We start from the raw sequence: 20,346 nt of genomic DNA, 5'->3' as shown, positions 1-20,346 counted from the left end.
TATTTCTAAATTAAATTCTTTGAGTCAATTCACTTACCTAACAACCTCAGTACTACAGTTTTGCTGATTCTTTTTTTCTGATATGTCATGTCTGCATTTAATTTGCATATATTCTTATGTGACATTGGCTACCATCATCTAATACAATATAAAGACCCCAGCAGTCAACTGGATTTCATCCAAATCTCTGACTGCACTGGTTTGGCCGCCCTGCTCCCATCTGCCCAGACTTAAAGGATCAAATACAAAGGGCTGGTTCTCCTGAACAGAAGGAATGCTTACACTTTTGGGTGGAAGTATAGGATCCATGCTGAGTAAGGTTTGAAAACGTGAGCGGAGCCTAAAAAAGAGGTAGTAACTGGGGAGACATAAGAAAATTAGATGGAAAGTCACCACAAACTCTTTAAGGAGACTGATAATCTCCTTACTTTTTTTCTTATTTTTCCTTATTTTATCAATTGTTATATGCAATGTTTAATCAGTTTTCTTGGAAATATAACCTAGTCTCAAAATACTAATGTGATGATTGGATAAAAAGAAAAATTCCTCCTCCAATGAATTATCTGATGTCTTTGGATGCTAAGCTGGTGTGAATTGGTCTTTCTCCTCTTTCTCCCACATCTGTCCTCCACTATGTCCGTCTGTCTGTATTCTGTTCACTGTTTCTCCCAATCTATACTCTTCTTACTTTTTTTTTTTCTTTTGCTAAAGATAATTTTGTTTGTTTAGTCTTTTAACCTCTCTTAGGTGATGCCCCTCTTGAAGTCGGGAGTTATACTGTTCATACAATATTTCCATCCCCAGCTCCATATTCTACTGTAAATCCATAGAAGTTGATAGATTAATCTCCCAGGCCTCAATCCTGTCTGGAGTCACCCTGCCCTCACTAAAGTAACATCAAATTCCACTAGTTGTGGAATCCATATTACTTCTACTTCTATCCTAGTGCAGTGGCTTCAATCATGTGTCATAAAGCCTTAAGGGCCCTTTAGATTCTGGAGAAAAGAAAATGAAAACAAGTGTTTTGTTTTGTTTTGTTTTGTTTTGTGAAAGTTAGGAGGAAGCAGAGTTGGGCAGAGAGATAGCCCAAACTGTCATGCAGCTTCAAAAAGCCTGAGCCAGCCTAGGCCAGGGAGGCAGAGAGGGTTGTCTAGAACAGATATTGTTTGTCAGAGATGTTCCTATGGATTTTGGACCAAAATAGCTGACTCTTTATACTCTTCCTTTCCCCAACACACACACACACACACACACACACACATGCATGCACGCAAGTGTGCATACACCTCCAGTCACCAAGTGTAGGATCTGACCTTGCGTGGGGAGGCTTTTTGCAGCTAAGATCCACCCTGAAGGAGCTGACAACTGGAGGATGCTGGCTGATCATACCCCTCACAGCTGAACAACCAGTTTCACTTGAAAGGAAGTCTGTGCAGCACTTCTCCTCATCCACCACTTCAGTTGTCAGAATTATATTTGTATGGATGGATTAAAAAGTGCATATGTGCTAAGTTATCTTGAGCTGTTTAGTTCTCCAAGGCATGTCATTGTCGAGACTACTATGAAAGTAAACTATAAAACATCTCTGCAGTTATTTCTTCGAGTTCATGCTTCCTCATCTGTCCACAGTTCAGCCATGCCTTCCTTCTAGTGTGCTGTACACAACTCCTAAAATTCAAACTCTGCTTTTATCAGTTGTCCACAGCAACTCGTTGACCTGTTGTAACCACAGTTGAAAAAGCTGACATTATTGTGGGTAATGAAATTACTAGCCAAGTAACTTCTGTGTTCAGTGCCATTGTCCTCATATATCAGATACTAACAATGGTGTAAGGGTCATCTGCCAGCCTGAAATAGGCAAAATGAGCATCATCTGTTAGCTGTATTCACAAGAAATGAATGGGAACTGTAAAAATAAATCAGAGACTTTTCGATCACTGACACATTTTAAGAGAAAGTAGTTATAAACCATCGCAATATCGTTTCTTGTTCTCCCTCATTCTCTTTCCTCTGCTCCTGTGTCCTCTCTCCATGCTATTGTGTCTTCCACCTCTTGTTTAGACACTTCTGATTTTTACAGTCATAGTCCCTTTTGGGGAATAAAAGAGGGCAGGAAGAATTGGCTAGAACTGATTATATGACCTGCAAAGAAGTTCACCATTCTGAAACAGTTTCATCTGTAAAAATCTAAAGCTATTCCCAGTGGCCTAGGAGGATTGTGTGGTTTCATGGGAAAGCTGAACAAACCTTCAGTGTTATGGGATGGTTCTTGCCTCCTGGGGCTTCACATAGGTACAGACATAGTTCATTATAATTGAACAGAAATGTCACCATTAGTGATTAAAACCTAATTTAAATTGTTTGCCAGGTGGGTGCCTGGAGGGCCACAGTCAGCTAAGAGACCCACTCTTGATTTTGGCTCAGGTCATGATCTCAGGGCTATGTGATCCAGCCCTGTGTGGGGCTCTGCACTCAGCAGGGAGCCTGCTTGAGGATTCTCTCTTCCTCTGCCCCTCCCACCTCCCCCTCTCAAATAATAAATAAATCTTAAAACAAAACAAAACAAAACAAAACAAAAACCAGTTTGCCAAGGCACCTGAGCAAGGAGAAGTCTTCAAGAGTTTCTTTTATTCTTCTTTCAAACATGGGTTAATTATCACACCATTGGGCTTCCAAGAATCACAATGAGGGGGTTCAAATGTCATCTATTAATTAGTGTTTGTTTTGGTATACGGCTGTCAAAATTTGACAACAGATGAGAACAGTACATTTGACTTCTTCAGATATAAATGCTTGGTGAGGGAAGGTATCTATGGCAATGTTTGTTATTTTAGATTAGAATTTTAGGGAAGAGTTTTTTTTTTTTTTTTTTTTTTTTTTTTAATTTTTTTATTTTAATAAACATATAATGTATTTTTATCCCCAGGGGTACAGGTCTGTGAATCGTCTGGTTTACACATTTCACAGCACTCATCATAGCACATACCCTCCCCAATGTCCATTTCCCCACCACCCTCTCCCATCCCCCTTCCCCCCCGCAACCCTCAGTCTGTTTCTTGAGATTGAGTCTTTTATGGTTTGTAGGGAAGAGTTTTGATTCAGCCTAGATTCAATAACTGAAATCACCACCATGACTTGTTACTTACAGGTGTAATCCATGTATTTGCAACTCTGCTATAAATGTTATAATTTCTGGGGTATGTTTGTGTGTGTGTGTTTGCACATGCATGTACTTTAAGACACGGAGAAGAGAGGTATCACACTTTGCTTGACATAGCAACAACCAAGTGTCACTCAGAATAAATACTATAATAGAGGGCAAATTTTCTCCCCAGGCATTTATGTGTAGTTAAGCTTATAGAATGAGTTTTAAAATGTTAATGTTTACTGAGCATTTATTGTACATAAGTCTCAGCTCTGAAAGTTCTGTAAGTGCACATGTATTATTTAATTAAATCCTTACCACATCCTATTATTAGGTACTATTGTTATCTCCAATTTACACATGAGGAAATTGATACTTAGGTAGTATAAGCAATTTGCCTAGGGTCACTCAACTAGTAAGTGGCAGAGTCAGGACTGAAATCAGCTATTTGCGACTCCAGGACCAGTGGTCAAACAGCTAGTAAATTGCAGACTTGTGATTTAAACCCAGGTCTTTTACCTCTAAAGCTTATGCTTCTAAGCAGCTTTCACAGCCTTGGTGTTTAGAAAGCAAGCTAGGAAATGCTATAGCTAAAGAGAATATGTAGAAGCTGAACCCAAAAGCAAATACATATATATACCTACAAAATGAAACAAAATAAACAAAACACAAATTAGTTAAATGTCCTTTGCTTAATTCATGATTGCCTAACAGGCAAAGAAATGTCTTATCCCATAATATCCCTTATCCCATAGGTTTCCTCTCCTTTTTCCCCCTTAGCTCAATAGGATCTATGCTCCAGTTCTTAGACCTTTCCAGAAAACTCACTTGTGTTTTGTTTCCACAATCGCTGGGACACCAGCAGTGTTCTCCCCACTTCTTCTTTCCGCTCAGTCAAGCAAGGGGAGGAGGAAAGGGGGGCAGGCCTTCCTCTCCCCACCTTTTCCAGGGGCTACTGATTTCTTTCTTTCTTTCTTTCCTCAAGAGGAATGATGATAAAAACAAAACAAATCCAAAGACCACTTCTGAAAATCCCCAGGAAATTCTTTTTCCAGAGTTCTCATTCACTAATTTGGCTAAAATTCCTGCTGGTAACAGACCCAATGAATCTTCCGTAATTGCTGTGAACCACACAGGCAAAAGACTAGGAGGAAATCTCTTCTGCAACAGCCAACGGCAAGAATAAAAGAGGCAGGGGATTTTACAGAATGTCAACCTCCTGAAATTAAAAACAAAGCCTTTCTTGTTAAACCTATCCTAGTCTGGCCGTTGTAAAATTGTATAGGTTGCCATTTAAAGCAATCTGATAATCAATAGCTTATCGTAATTCCTAAGAGCCCATATTTTGGGGTGTGTGTGTGTGTGTGTGTGTGTGTGTATCTGTGTGTTGTGTGTGTATGTAGGAAGTTAAGGAGTGAGAGAGTGTGGGACAGCTATCGATGAGAACAAAATAGTTGTTGTTACTGTTGCTTTTCTTCAAGATGACCCCTTCCCGCCACAAGAACAATATGCTGTGATATTTGGATGCCCAAAGATTACCATTACCCTGCAGTGGCAACAGTCTGATGTGTATTTCCACTGCCCCAGAGAGTTACCCTCTAATCCTTTATTTGCCACCCCAGCACAATTGCTCAGAAGCAAAAGCAGGGATAGTTAGAGTGCATGCAATCGATTCCAATCTATCAATCACTTAAACTACAGTCTAGGACATCAGGAGGTAAGGAATGAAAGAGAGGGAGAAAGAAAGGAAGGAAGGAAGGAAGGAAGGAGAAAGAAAAGAGAGAGAGAAAGAGAGGAAGGAAGGAAGGAGAGAGAGAGAGAAGAAAGAAAGAAAAAAAGAAAGAAAGGAAGAAAGAACGGACAAGAAAGAAAGAGAAAGAAAGAGGGAGGGAGGGAAGGAAGAAGGGAGAAAGGAAGGAAGAGAGAAAGAAGGAAATCCCCACAACTTTGAATCAAGAAATGCTTGTATATTCCAGATCAAGGAAAATCATCATACGATTTGGCTTGATTCTTTGACTTTTAGTAAAGTTTCCCACTTTTCAGCAGAAAAAGGCTAATGCCTGTTTGTGAACACACAGTAATGAAGAAATACTGGAGGTGATGGTACGCATCTTTAAACTGTATTTATGGAAGAGCAGTTTCTACCTACACTATCTTTGGATTTTAGCATTAAATCTTCTAAGTGGGCATTATGGAAATGGGGTTTTGTCTAATTAACTTTAATTGGGTTGGAGGAATTTAACTTTAGTTCATGTGTGCTCAAATATATAATTAAAAATAAGCAGGAGATTAAGTAGAAAAAAAATTCAGTAACTCAAGTAACTTCAATGTAAACTAATAAACATCTATTGTATGGGGGAATAATCCTATTCCTTTAGGAGATCATAGGTTACAGAGACACATATCCCATCCTCAAGCTGCTTATAATCTAGGAGAGGAGAATAAAAGGTTACACATATAACTGTGATAAATACAAGGGCCTCTAAAGTAGCTAGTAGAATTGACTCATCTATAATTCCATATGTGAGGGCTCTAAGTTTAAATTTCCAAACCCCTACCCCCACATCCATAGCTGCTGGAATTGAAAGACTCTAGAAATTGAAAGACCATTATGCCTTTGAATTATAGGAACAGGAAGGATACAGGAAGAACACTTCAGGCAAAGAGAGCATACAGGGGTCAAAGAGATTACTAAAATGTTCCATATGAGCATTTAGAGGGTGCACCTGGTACTTAGGTTTGTAGCTTCTTCAATCACTGAATTTTGTTAAATAAATATAACCTAAAAGGAGCAATAAAAAATAAGGGTAAAAGTTGAAAAAGAAGAAAGGACAAGCTATTGCTACAGAAGTAGTACTGTAAAAATTCTTAGGCATTTGTCCCTCATACTTCTCAGGAACCAGTCTTCACAGAATTTGAATTTAACTTTCTGAATGTGGAAATTCCATATGTGTATATACTTTTTTGCAGCCTGTGTGATTTAGCAAAAAACAGGCAAATCTCTTGCTTTCATACTTATATTAGAAATGCCAGATGCATAACCACAATTTAGGTTTGATTTTTTTTTTCAACTCAAACAATAGTGTTCCTTTAAGCAAAATTGGCTTGACTTTGAGAGTGAATGCAAAAACTTAATGTTTTGAAATCTTGCAGAATAATTTGTTGGCAGCTCAAAATCTTGTTTTGCCAAGTTTTACTCCAAAATAATTTTCTTACTCAGAGTTGATACAGGGAATCGCAATTCTCACTTAAATATATGGCAGTTACACAACTGAGCCAACTAACAGACTGGAAGAAGGAGGATGTCTTAGACTCAAGGAAGAGGCTTAGTTATTTCAGAGATGGGCACTTGGAGGCCCAAAGAGGTAGGTGACCAGTCCAAACTTGCATCATCAATTAGTGGCAAAGGAAGGACTAGTAATATGTTTAAGCTGATAATATTTCAAAAATATTGCCCTAAAAGAGAAAATTAGAACTATGGGAGAATGGTGGCCGAGGCATCCCATATCCATCCACTCAGGGCTCTTAGTCCAATTCAGCTACTTCTTGCAGGTCAATAGACAGGGGTGAGCCAAAGCCTCTTTGCACACTTCCTCCCCTATGGGTCAGCATTCTAGGGCTCAGTACAAAAACCCAAAGCAAGGATCAGAAAACAACCCTTCCTGGAAAGAAAGTCTCTTTCAGCTCTCTAGACTTCAGGGTCTCCCTGACCCTAAGGATCTGAAGAGAAGATGATCAATTGGGTTTTACTCATCTCTACCTCTGAGATTTGGAGACAATAAGAACACAGAAGCTCTGCTTTTGAGCACTGAGACAAGAGAATGCATAGTCAGCTGTATGTACAATGAGTCACCAGGCAGGATGGCTGTACCTGCCAGCACTTTCAGGAGCACTCTCACATAAGATGGCCAAATGAGCAAATACAGAAATGACATTTTGTTAAGAACACACGTAAGTCAAAGAGCAGAATAAACAACAACAACAAAATCAGAATAAACTGCTAAATAGAGTTGTTTCTTTTAAAATTAGATCTAAAAGGAGAAGAGTATGTAAAGAGATTTGAATATAGCACTCATTATAATTTCTAACACTAAAACCACATGACATTTTTAATTTGAAAATTGAATAGATGAAGTGAAAGAGAAAATCAGCACTATAGATGTTCGAATTGGTGCCTTGGAAGATCAGGTGGAAGAAAATGTTAGGTCATAGAGGGGGAAAAAGAAAAAGAAAATTTCTACAGAAATATGAGGGGAAACAGGTACATTTTAGAAAATAGATTTATGAGAAAAAATGGAGGACACCAATGGAAGAGATAATGATTAAATACATGATTGAAGAAAATTTCTCGTAGTTGAAGACCTGGGCCAGCAGATTTAAACAGCTCATCGAGTTCCAGATCAGACTGCTGAGATTGTACATACATCAAGATGTGTCCTTATCAAATTACTGGACTCCAGTGATGAAGACAAATAAATATTTAATGCATCCAGACAGACATAAGTAATATGCACAGAAAAAGAAATCAGATGGACATTAATTTGTGCAATTCCAAAGTTACAAGATTGTGGAATAGTATCTACAGGTGCTTGAGAATAAAGGACTGGATATGTAACAAGATATTATTCCTTAACAGCCTGTAAGACTTATTTGCAGAGATTATGTCACCCATATAGGCCATCTGAGGAAACACTTAAGGACTCAAACGAAAGAATAATAAATCTGAACCTCATGATAGTTGGAATGGAAGAAGAGGTAAAGTTGATGAGAAAAGAATTTGGTAATAGATTTATAATTAAATATCACTGAATAATTTAGGCTTTCTGGGAATTTGTACATTGAGGGATAGAAGAGTTTTTAAAATTAAAAAAGGGATACTGCTAGAAAAATTGTAACAATTGTGTAAAACTAAAAGTATTAAATTATTTTAGAAGGCGTTTGGGTGGGAGAAAGAAGAGTAAAACAAAAACATTCCAGAAGTCTCATATGGTGTGCAGATGGAGTTTTGGGAGGCTATTGAGCAAGGGAAAATATTCTCAAGTTCTCTCCTTATTGGGAGGAGAAAGAGAAGCAGAGGATTAAAGAGCCTTAATTAGGGAAACAGTTAAGATCTTGTTTTCATATAATATTAAATAAATGTGGGTATAATAATGGGTATGAGGAAAAGGAAGGTGATCATTTATGAAAAAAAATTATACTTGAAATCCTTGGGTAATAAGGAGGAAGAAACAATTTAATTATTCAAATAAATGAGACAAAAAAAACAAATTAAATAATAATGAAGTACAGAGTATTGAATAAAATCAAGTATATCCCTATGCAAACATAAAAGACTGAATTCTCCCAATAAAGATCAGAGAATATTAGGCTGGAGAAAAATCAAATTCAAGCTGTTTGTTATTTACCAGAAACAAAGTTAAAGTTAACCGGTAAGTATGGAAATAAAGGGATAGACATACAACTAGGCAAATATAAATAAAAACAAAGCAGGAAGGACAATATCAGACGAAGACTAGCTTTAAAATTAAAATCCCTGGATAACAAAAATAGGTATTATATAACTAGAAGATATGATTTATGAAGAAGGAAAAACAATCATAACCCTGTAGATACCAAACAACACAAAAGTTAAAGAAATAAAGCAAAAACTAATAGTGATTCAAAAGAACTCAGTAAAATATAAATGATGGCATATTTCCTCATATTTTTTAGAATCAGGGAGATCAAGTAGACAAAATATTAATAAGGGCACAGAGAAATTTAATAATATATTTGATCAACTTCATTTAATTGGTGGTTGAATTTCATATTTAGGGAATAGAGAAATTTATAAAAATCAATTACATATTTGGACACAAATAAGACTTTAATATTTTTTTTCTTTTCAAATTTTTATTTAAATTCTAGTTAGTAAACATATAGTGTAATATTGGTTTCAGGAATAGAATTTAGGGATTCATCACTTATATTTAACTCCCAGTGCTCAATGCCAGTGCCATCCTTAATACCCGTCACCCATTTAGCCTATCTCCCACCCACCTTCCCTCCACCTCTATCATTAAGAGCCTCTTTCAGTTTGTTTCCCTCTCTCTTTTTTTCCCCTTCTCATATGTTAATCTATTTTATTTCTTAGGGTATTTATCTTTCTCTGACTGACATTTCACTTAGCCTAATACACTCTAGCTCCATCCACATGATTGCAAATGGCAAGATTTCATTCCTTTTGATGACTGAGTAATATTCCATTAAAGATATATAAATAGATAGATATCACCTCTTCTTTATTCCTTCATCAGTCAAATGGATATTTGGGATCCTTCCATAGTTTGACTATTATCAATAACACTGTTATAAACATTGGGGTACATTTACACCTTCAAATCTGTATTTTTGTATCCTCTGGGTAAATACCTAGTAGTGCAATTGCTGGATTGTAGGGTAATTCTACTTTTAACTTTTTGAGGAATCTCCATATTGTTTTCCAGTGGCTGCACCAGTTTGCATTCCCACCAACAGTGCAAGAAGGTTCCCCTTTCTCTGCATCTTCACCATAATTTATTGTTTCTTATATTGTTAAAAAAATACAGAACATTTTACAAGTTTACTTGTCATCTTTGTGCAGGGGTCATGTTAACGTTCTCTGTATCATTCCAGTTTTAGTACATGTGCTACCAAAGTGAGCATTCAATAAAATTTTTTGATCATAAATGCCACACACTGAAAATCATCCAATAAAATAAGAAAAAAATGTAATGGTAAAGCAATATCCTCTTTGAAACAATTAATGCCTTTCCTATTAACCTTTAGCTCAAAGGGGAAGCAAAACTAATATTATGTTCTATCTGGAAAGAATGAAAAAGAAAACTCTTTATACTAATACTTATGGAAAACAGTAAACACTTAACCACTAAAACTTATGGGAAACAGCAAAAGCAATATTCATGGCAAAAGCTATAACCTTAAATGACTTCATATTTAAAAAGAAAAAATGAAATTAAGGAAAGTTAACATTCATCTTAAAAAATGTGAAACAACAAAACCTACCAAAAGAGTAGGAAAAGAGAATTAACTTATGTAATCTGAGTGTAATGGACTAGAAAACAAAACAAAATGAGAATAGTAGAGATAAATACAAAAGCTAGTTCTCTGACAAGCTGAAAGGAGGTAAACATCTTCTAATCCAAATTTAAGGGAAAGGGAAAGAAAGAGAATAGGTGAAAAGCTACAAGGTTAGGAGACATAACCACATCTAGAAAAAAGAATACATTTGAAATGTATAAAAGAACACTACATGAAACTATGACAACAAATTTTAAAATATAAAGAAAATGGGCAATATAAAGAACCCAGATAAATAAAGAAGAACTAGAAAACTTGACCAGATAAATACAGAAGAGGTTGAAGGAGTCTAAATATTTTCTATCAAAAATAGCACCTGTTAATATCATGGCTAATTCAGAGGCCCTTTCATTTTCCTTCCTGTTCCTTGTTCCTTTCTTTGTTTGTACCTTACACCAATATTTATCAAGTGCTTTGTTTGTACCTTACACCAATATTTATCAAGTGCTTTAGCCCATTTATCAGTTACTGTTTTAGGCTGTAGGATGCAATATTAAATGAAATAAGGTCCCTGTTCTTGAAGAGCTTACCTTCTACTTTACAGCTCACAGGTAAAGATGATGGGCTGCTCAATTAATTTTATGAGATCATAAATTGTAAAACCTGCTACAAAGAGTATAAAATAACCAATTCATAGACCAATCTCACTAATAAATAGATAGATATAAATATATATAAACATGTCTATGTATGTATTATAAATATATATCTATAAATAGATATAAAGATAATAAATGAGATATGATCAAATGGACTATACATAGATGTGAGGAAAGAGATAGTGAATAAAAACATTTGTTCTGGGATTTTAATCATGGCCCCAAATCAAGAAATCTATCAATATGATTCACTGTATCAACAAATTAAACAAAAACAAACAATATAAACATAAAAATGGTATCTGAAGAAAGGTATCTGATAGAATTCAACAATTCCTAAACTAAAAAGCTAATGAAACAGGAATAGAAGGAAAAGTATTAGCTATATAAAGAGTTAAGATATTGGTTCTATTATTATTTTTTAAACTGGCTTCTCAGAACACAGGGCTTTTTCCTCATGTTTGAAGGAGTTCTGTAGAGTTAAAATTTTTAATCCTAGTTTTTATATACTATCAGGAAAAATTATGTCCACACCTATCACAAAGCAAATACAGAATTTAGACACAGTCAACACCTCTACAACTCTGTGAAATGAAAGGCCAAAAGCCCAAGGAGCTTCCTGCAGAATTTCCAGCCACATGAACCTTGCACAGGATAAGTGCTTAATAAGTATTTGTTCAAGGTGAGTAAGTCATTTAACCTCCAGGAGCCCTAGTTTTCTTATAGAATAGGAAAGCATGCTCTGCCTATCTCATCAAGTTGCTAAAACATTCTAATCAATAATATATGTGAAATTGTTTTGTGAACTAAAATGCCAAACAACTGTAAGTTCTTTCTGTTAATATAAAAGAGAATTTGCTTAAATGTCAAATGAGTAATGAAGACAAATGCTAAGGGTTTGCAGAGAAGTCTGAATGAGAAGGTCATTCTAGGCATGAATCCTCACGATTTCTTGAAGAGCATCATGTTGAGCTATGTTTACCCTTACCTCCTGCAGCCACCACTATCTAATTTTACACTGATTCTTGTGATTGTTCTTGATTAATCTTAGGCTTATCTGGAATTCTATTCACTTGATAAACATTTATCAAACACTTCTATACACTAGACATTGTGTTGGGCAAAATAATGGGTCTAGTCTCTTCCCTTAAAGAGCTTATAATATGCAGTGCAGATTATTCAAACTTCAAATATTTGTATACTAAGATCATTATTTTACGGTATCAGTCATCTTTATTTTGTTTATTTAATGTTTTTCTTTAAATGGATTGTTTTAAATTTGCATCTTATGTTCACTTTGACTTAGGCAATAATATTCCTGAAATCACTGATTTTATATGCTACTTTTACATTTTTTTTCCAAATGCTCATTACAGATTGCACACATAAAAAAATTTTTAGGTTTATCTGTGTACCAGCAAAATGATCTCAGGAATACAGGCTAGTAAGTAGTAAATTAAAATGCACACACTGTGTATTAAGGTTAGTTTATTGTTGAGGGAAAGCTTGTGCCAGAACCAAATTTTTGTGGATAAGAGGGAGGGATGCACTTTCTTTCCTGCATCCCCTCATTTGGAATTCACTGCTGTCAAAGAATCAAGAAAGAGGTGAGCCCCCACCACAATACCAGAAGCAAGAAGCTGAATTTGTTGCTTGCTAGGGAAGGTGAGTCTGTGGTTGCAGGACATAGGACATCAAAACAAACTACTGATCAAATAGAGTGTGTTGGGAGCGTGGTGTTCAGAACTGGTGAGTGATCTTTCAGAAGAGCCTGGTTAGAGGTTTGTTGGCCTTTAGCCCAGAAGCAGGATCTCTGGAGTACATGTAACTATTGATGATTGCCTGTCAGAAGCAGCAGCTATCACTGACTTGTTGACTTTCAGTAGCAGGGTTCTGGTGAAGAAGCATAAATGCTCATTTGGCAGGGGTTCATATCAGTGCTAGGTGTGATAAAAAAAAAAAAAATTCTGTATTTTCCTAGGATAAAAAAGGTCTATTCTTGCAAACAACGAGAGGAGATAAATTGCAAAATGATTCCAAAGTGAACAAAGAATTGATCTAACCAAATAGCTTTGAAACTGTACCTATTGAAGAATTATTTTATTTGTTTATTTATTTATTTATTTATAAAATAATAAAATCTGTTAGAACACATATATCAATTTATTCAAAACTACAAAGTGCTTAGGAAGAAAATTATTTGATGGATGGTAAATAAATATATTCTGCTACCTGTTCTGGAACCCACCATACAGTGTTCCCATTTGAGATTAACTTCTGTCGAAGTATGCTCTTGTGATTTTTGTGATGTCTTATTACTTATGGGCCATCTTAATTTTAGCCACCCATAGGTGACTGACTGTTTTGGAGGTGCTCCTCAGAATTCCCAAACTGAATTTTACATATGCCACATAGTCTTTATTTTAACTTTTGTTATCCAAAATATCCACTCTAAATTTAGAGAAATGCTGACTCTTCTTTTATTTTCATGACATAGTAACTAACAGACAAATATATGCATGTATAGTGCACATGTGAACTCAGGAATCTTTGAGTATACAGATGGCTTATTTACTCATGCAAAACATATTTTTACCAATATTTCAACTATAGATATTATGCTGTTTGGCCTCCTTCCCTTCTCCCACCCAGTCTTTGAACTCTATAGATTAGATTCAGGAAACAGATACATGATTTTTTAAAAAAATATATACAATATGATTTCATCTCTCTCTCTCTCTCTCTATATATATATATATATATGTAGGCACACACATACACATACATATATACACAAATGCACTTTCACTAACTCTTGTGGTTGTGTATACTTCTACTAACTGCCCGAAATATTGAGTATTTCTTTTCTTTTAAATATATTTGAAATTTAGGTTTTAAAGAGGTTTCAGAATTTAGTGCTATGAAACAAGATTCACAAATAATTATTGACATAAAAACAAAATGTAAGCCTCTCGTATTTTATAAGATGTAGCAAGATATTATACTGCAAAATTATCATTTATGCCACATGAGTACAGGTTTCATTATTCTAATGAATCCTAACAGATCAAGTTTTTAAAATATTAAAAAACATGAATAAACATTTCTGCCAAAGAAGATATATAGATGGCTAACAGATACATGAAAAAATACTCAACATCACTCATTATCAGGAAAATACAAATCAAAACTACAATGAGATATCACCTCACACCAGTCAGAATGACTAAAATCAGAAACACAAGAAACAATAGGTGTTGGTGAGGATGTGGAGAAAAAGGAACCCTCTTGCACTCTTGGTGGAAATGCAAACAGGTGCAGCCACTGTGGAAAACAATATGGAGGTTCCTCAAAAAGTTAAAAACAGAACTACCCTACAATCCAGCAAATTGCACTACTAGGTATTTACCCAAAGGATACAAAAATACAGATTCGAAGGGGTACATGTACCCCAATGTTTATAGCAGCATTATTAATAATAACCAAACTACAGAAAGAGCATAAATGTCTGACTGATGAACATACAAAGAAGAGGTGGTATGTATGTATGTACGTATATGTAATATACAGGAATAATGGAATAGTCCATTCCATATATATGTATACATATAATGGAATATTACTCAGCCATCAAAAGGAATGAAATCTTGCCATTTGCAATCACGTGGATAGAGCTAGAGAGTATAATGTTAAGTGAAATAAGTCAGTCAGAGAAAGACAGATACTATATGATTTCACTCATATGTGGAATTTAAGAAACAAAGCAAATAAACAGAGGAAATAAAAGAGAGAGAGAGCAAGAGAGAGACTTTTAACTACAGAGAACAAACTGATGGTTACCAGAGGGAAGGTGGGTGGGAGGGTGGGTGAAATAAGTAAAGCGGATTAAAGAGAAAATTTATCATGATGAACACAGAAAAGTGTATAGAATTGTTGAATCACTGGGTCACCTGGGGGGCTCAGTAGGTTGAGCATCCAATTCTTGGTTTCAGCTCAGGTCATGATCTCAGGGTTCTGGAACCCAGTCCCATGTCAGACTCCACACTTGGCAGGGAGTCGGTTGAGATTCTCTTCCTCTTCTCTCTCCCTCTGCCCCTCTCCCTGCTTGTGCTCTCTCTCTCAAATAAATAAATAACATAGCTTAAAAAAAAGAATTGTTGAATCACTATGTTGTACACCTGAAACTATTATAATACTATATATTAACTATACTGGAATTAAATAAAAACTCAATAAAAAAATAAAATATTAAGATATATTGGGATTGCTCAGTTGTAAATCCAAAAACATCTTGGAGTATGACACTGCTATTATTTTCCATATACACTTCCACTGGGCTTTTTTTTTTTTTTTCATTTTTGGAAAAAATATGTAACGTAGTTAATCAATATTCTCTAGGTCTATATATATATAAAATGATATATAAGTCACCATAGCTGCTAGAGAATCTGGGTTTTTCTATTATATTATTAATAAAAAGATATTAATGATGAAAACAATAACAATAACTTACTTTTGTATGTATTCTTTCATTTGTGTTTATGAATTATAAACTGAAACTTGCTGAGTTCCTACTAGGCGTCAATACTCTGCAAGATGCTCTAGGAGATACAAACATGAATAGTTTGCAATCTAGTAAGAGGATCGTATTATTAATCATAGAATTCTGTGAATTTATAATGTGAACATGAGCTGTGAATGTAGATAAAGTGGTCCTGACACAACCACTTATAACCAGGGTGGGTTGTGGAAAGTTACCTAATTTTTGCATCTATAAAATGAGGGCAGTAGCAATAATAATCTCATAGAGACTTTGTGGAGAGTCACTGAAATCATGTGGGCATTACGCCTAGTACAGTGTCCAGAACATTGTAAATGAATACTTAATTTTAAAAGTTATCTTTAAATATTTTAAAACTTGAGTGTATGTATATGTATGTAGTTATATATAAAATTATATATTATATATACATAATTATATATAATTATATTTATATACATGTATATAAGTATATATCATTATAATAATATCATATATACAATTCAAATTCAATATATATATTTCAAAGAGCAGGAATGGTTATTTCTTATTATACAGAGAGATATTTTTAAAGGAAATTACTTATACAGGGTCACATAGCAAGTCATTGGCAAGTCAGTATCAGAAGTATTCTCAAGAGAATCCATGTCAAAAGACGGCCAGCGTCAGTCACCCTGAGTTTTTCTTTAACTCAGAATAATGGCTTTCAACTGCTGAAATCCTAAGGGTAAGGATGACTCATGACCATTTTGATGAAGCAAAGGACATGTTTCATAGTTTTAATCCACATGTGTACTTCCAAATCACCCAAGGATGGGATCTGGCTTGCAAATTTCTGACCCTGAATTAGAATAAAACAGTATGTACATGGAATGGCTTGCTTTTGCTTTTCTACTTCCCATCTTAGGTCTGATCTCAGTCTTCATTTCCAGCACTGGACAAAAGAAAATAGCCCTCGCTCTAAAATGCTTTCCTGAATGGGTCTGTGAATTATGTTCTTTGAGCTCCTCATTATCTTATCTTCCACATTATAGATCACAGATTACAGTTGGCAAATCTGCAGGGGGGTATGATTACACATAAAAACAATAATTTAAGGAATGAGAGTGGAAAAGAAATTTATCTCATTCAGTATTACCAATGAAGCACTTCTGCTACTTTGTTTAGGTGGTCACTCTGAAGAGGGAAGGGTGGAGAAGGTGTACAGCTGACCTTGTGAAGTACTGTGGAGAAAGAAACTAACAATGAAGAAGAATATATAACAATAAGGGTTTCCATGGCTTACTTTCTGGACAGTCTACATGCCCTTCAAGGATGTCTTCCATCTTTATGACCCACCTTGCATTGTGCCTGGCACAAAGAAAGATTGCCGAGTACAGAAGAAAGGATATTATACTTGGAGTCATCCATATAGCAGTTCAAATCTGGTCCTGGTTCCTTGCAAACTGTATTATGTTAAATCAATTTTGTCAATCATTTGAGCCCCAATCTCTTAATTTGTGAAATAGGAATAATGCTATCCTCTTCATAGAGCTGTTCTGTAGATTAGAAGTGGCAAAAGCTGGGTGCCTGGGTGGCTCAGTTGGTTAAAGCCTCAGCCTTCTGCTCAGGTCATGATCCCAGGGTCCTGGGATAGAGCCCCGCATCAGGCTCTCTGCTCAGCAGGGAGCCTGCTTCCCCTCCTCCCTCTCTGCCTGCCTCTCTGCTTGCTTGTGATCTCTGTCTGTCAAATAAATAAATAAAATCTTAAAAAAAAAAAAGTGGCAAAAGGAAAATGCCTATCACATAGTAGAAATCTAATAAATAATTTTTTATTATTATAGCAGGTGCCTAATCAATGTTTGTTGAATAAGAGAGATCATGAATTATTATGATAATGCTAATTACAAGGCTCAGAACTCCATACCTACTAAAAAGCATGCATCATTTTTTTCTTTTCATTTCAGAATTAATTTTTCCCCATGCAGAATTATAGAATACTGGGAGAGGATGGATTTTGTTTATTTGAGGTACAAAGAAAATCCTTATTTATAAAAATCCTCTTAAGTGAGTGAGCTAACATCTTCTCACCATGTATTATACACTGTATATATATATATATATATATATATATATATATACACACACACACACACACGTGCAATATATAATATGGCCAAAGCACCAAAGCTATGCATACTATATATAGGCACATATATAATACAGCATATAGTATAACCAAATGCTCACTGGATAGGAAGAAAATATAAAAATACTTCCTCACTGTCTCTTTGCAAGAGCACTGTTTTAATAGCCATGTGCAGAGGACGGACAGCAGCAGGCTCGCCAAACAGCCACCATATGGTCAACTGGGGGAGGAAAAAACCTCCAGGTAGGAGGGCAGAACTGTTCCAAGGACATAACGAGGCAGAGTTTCCAAGCTCATGGCATAAAATGACCTGTGATGCTTAGGCCAGGGAAGTGATAAGGGCCAAGCCTCTACTACAGCAGTCAAGAGACCATAGGGGAAGATTCATGCATTCATTTTTTTGTTACTGTAGCTATTTTTAAGCAAAGTGGTTGATGCTGTTATTATTTTTAAACAAGATCTTTTTCTGCAATGGATAGGGGAAAGGGTTTGTAAAGCTAATGAAATATTAGAGGCCACACTAGCTAGAGTTTAAAGTGGGACCATGTTATCATCTATCACACATAATTTGGGAGTGCCTAGGTGGCTCAGTTGATAAAGCATCTGCCTTCGGCTCAGTTCATGATCCCAGAGTGTGGGGATCAGATCCTGTGTCTGGCTCCCTGCTCAGTGTGGAGTCTGCCTCTCCTTGTCCCCTTGCTCTTCCCACCTATATTTGTTCTCTCTCTCTCTCAAATAAATAAATAAAATCTTAAAAAATAAAAATAAAAACAAAGATAGATTGCTAGTTCTGGCTCTCACCTGCAACTGCAAATCCAAGGGGCAGATGCCTCATGCAGGTGTTGTAGAACAAATGTCTGCTTGAAATCACACCTACCCAGTTTGGTTCAAATCTATTTCCTAAATGGGTAGCCTTGGAGAGATATATCCTGTTTTGTTTTAAACATGCATATGTATAAGTGAGTTGTGGTGAAGATTAAACACAGTATCAGGTACTTAGTAAATGCAAGCTATTATTCTTTTTATTCAAAATGGTACACTCTCTCTCTACACACACACACACAGACACACACACACACACACACACACACACACACACACCACATAGCCCTGACAATTAGAAGCTATTATTTGGGTTAGCTCGACTCCTGTCCTTGGGTTGACTTCCTCTTGGAAGACTATCAGTTCTATCCTATAAATAAACCACATAGGGTTTCCCAGCAGTCTATCAGTCTTTTCCTTATTTCTTCCCTCATGTCCCATCTAATACCAAGATATAAAATTAAACACACATCACAGATTGAGGGGAGATAATATCCTTGTTATTGACCCACATATGCAAGCAACCTTTTTTCTGTAATTTTCACCAAAACAAACAACTCCCATCCAAAAAACATCAGCAAGTGAACTTACCAATGGCATGAGGATTTATATCAAGAACTGCAAATATTGCACACCCATATTTCTAGTCTTTTTGCCATGTTAGCTTTCAGCCTTCTTTCATGTTTCTCAGTGCTTGCTCTCTTACAGTTCTGGTCCTCTGCAATCTGCTTTCTACCCATCTCCCATCACATTCTGTCCCTTGAGTTTCTAAGATTTGTTAATTCTAAACTCTATCATCACTCTCAATTGTAGCAATAAAAACTAGCTCCTGGAGGTGCTGTCTCCATGCTACCCTACTTACTCGGTTAACTAATTTATACCTTGCTAATGATTCTTTACATTCTTTACATTAAATGTTCTTACATAACTAGTGTGGATTTTGTCTCCTACTTGGGCCATGTAGAGACAGGCACTAACCTTTATTGAATACCTATTATGTGTTAACCATTGTGCCAATCCTTTGTTTATTTCAGGTTTCTTAGATAACTAAGAGATTATGTGTTTCAGATATGTTTAGCAGCAAAGAATTAGTCTTTTCCTTATTTTCATCCACAGAAGGCCCTCAAGACTGGAAGGTTAATCATTACCTTCATCCAACCATTTCCAAAAAGAACTATGCATGTAGAGCACTCTTACTCAGTTGTATAGAGAATAATGTCACCAGCAACTGCATCCTGGACCAGTGCTCTCCAGTAGAATTTTTTGCAATGTTGGATATGTTCTATATCTGTATTGTCCAATAGGGTAGCCAATGGTCACATACATGGCTATTGAATGCTTGAACTGTAACTGGTATGCCTAGTTAGTAATCACACTCATGACTAAGAACTGGATTTTTAATTTTAAGTCATTTTAACTTAAATACCAATTTGTGGCCCATGATAAGATATTGGACAGCAGAGTTAGATTTTTCAGGGCAGGAACAAACTTGAGTGTGGTGGAAGAAGCTCCTCTTGGCTTTCTGGATGTACAATTTCACAGCCAACATAAATGGCAATTTGGATTGTTAAATTGTGTGCCTAGGTGACTTGTCAATGAGCTTTTATGTATGAAAAGACTGTCAAAAACAGATCATTCATGCTGGGGCTCACCTCCACAGGTGCCAGGGAGCATCTTGCCTTGGGGAAGAAAGAAAATCTATACTCCATGATTAGCATATGATTATATTTTACAGACAGGCATCAATGCCTGGTGATTTTGATGCACTTGGCTTTTCTCTTGTCAGATTTATTTAAGGAAGCATAAGCATGGCTTACAGCCTTAGGGAAAAATAACATATAAAAATAGGAAAGCATAAAAGGAAGTAAAAGAAAATCTGTTTCATTTGTTAAAAAAAATAATAAAAAAAAAGCTTGCTCCTCTTTCAGTACCTCCCAAATCCTACACCTGCACTTCTTCTCTTAACAAACCCCTTCTCTAACTCCACTCTTAC

This window comes from Martes martes (assembly GCF_963455335.1).
Source record: "Martes martes genome assembly, chromosome: 12".
NCBI classification, from domain to species: Eukaryota; Metazoa; Chordata; class Mammalia; order Carnivora; family Mustelidae; genus Martes; species Martes martes.
Note: the sequence above shows the minus strand (reverse complement) of the source record.